Here is a 1,267-nt window from a genome sequence, read left to right as displayed (position 1 = left end):
ATTTTTATTTTTCATTTTTTTCTCATTCATTTAAACTTAATTTTTCCCTACTTTATACATTATTGAATTTTAATCTTATTTGGGGGGGCTTATTTATTTACTTATTTTTATATTTATTTATTTTATATTTTATATCTTATTTACTTTACAATTTTAATTTTGTAATTTTTGTTTTTATTTACTTACATAACTTAATTTTGTACCATTTCGAAGCACATTTTTTTTATTTTTATTTTTCTAACTGTTGAACTTCAGATATTCATTCAAACTTTATTTTCCCTTACTTTATTTTATGCATTTTATTGACTTTTTAATTTCTCACATTATTTCTTTTGATTCTTTTCTATTTTCACTTTTTTTCTTATATTGTACATTTGCATGTTTTTTTTAACTTATTTCTCCAAATATTTTTTCTCTGATTCTTTTATTGTGAGTTTGACTTTGTAAAACCTCTGACACATGAAAAGCATTGCATACAAATAAGTAAACACGTAACAAACCATGGAAAAATAATGCACATGGACAAGAAAGAAAACAAGTGGAGAAAGCCAAGATCGGTGAAAGGTTGTGGATAGGTAGGATCGAATCGTTTGTTGGTCAATTCCGTTCGTTGGTCAATTGCATTCGTTGGTCAAGTGAGGTAAGTATAGGTACGTTGGAGAAGATAGATACGATTTGGCGATGTCGAGTGTGGAAAGCTTCTTCATTACAAAAAAAATACAAAGACACAATACACAGACGTAACAAAAGACCAATACTGCGTTATTTCTTAACGATGATGCTCATGTAGGATTAGTTAAAAAGGGAAAAATCATGTTTGCCATTACTAGTTGCCAGCCAGCAATATTAATCAGTTTATAGGAACAAAAACAGAACAGTTAAAATGGGGGAAAATGAAATAATACACGTAACACATGTAAATTAATAATCTATTTAAAAGTAAGAAAAAATATTTTTCTTTTAATATAAACCAAGAACAATGCAACAACAACAACAATTCTTTATTAATGAAAAAGTTCATTTTCCAAGAAAAAAGATAAATGTGCAATGTAATACAAACAAACAGATAAAGTCTGGCATAAATGAGTTCTGCGAAATGGCAAACATGCCGGAAATGGGACTTGAAATATTTAATGCAGGTGGAGGATGGAGAGACCAAAAATGGGCCCCATCCTGGAGCGTGAAGCTCCCTTCCCTTAGACAAGGGAGAGTGCAAACTCTTCCTTGCTCTTTGGGCAGGCAGAGCGCACGCTCCTCTTCCCTGGAG

Source organism: Trichinella spiralis (genome assembly GCF_000181795.1).
Source record: "Trichinella spiralis strain ISS 195 chromosome Unknown Scfld9, whole genome shotgun sequence".
Classification (NCBI taxonomy): Eukaryota; Metazoa; Nematoda; class Enoplea; order Trichinellida; family Trichinellidae; genus Trichinella; species Trichinella spiralis.
The sequence above is the reverse complement of the archived record's forward strand: the minus strand, read 5'-3'. Positions refer to the sequence as shown.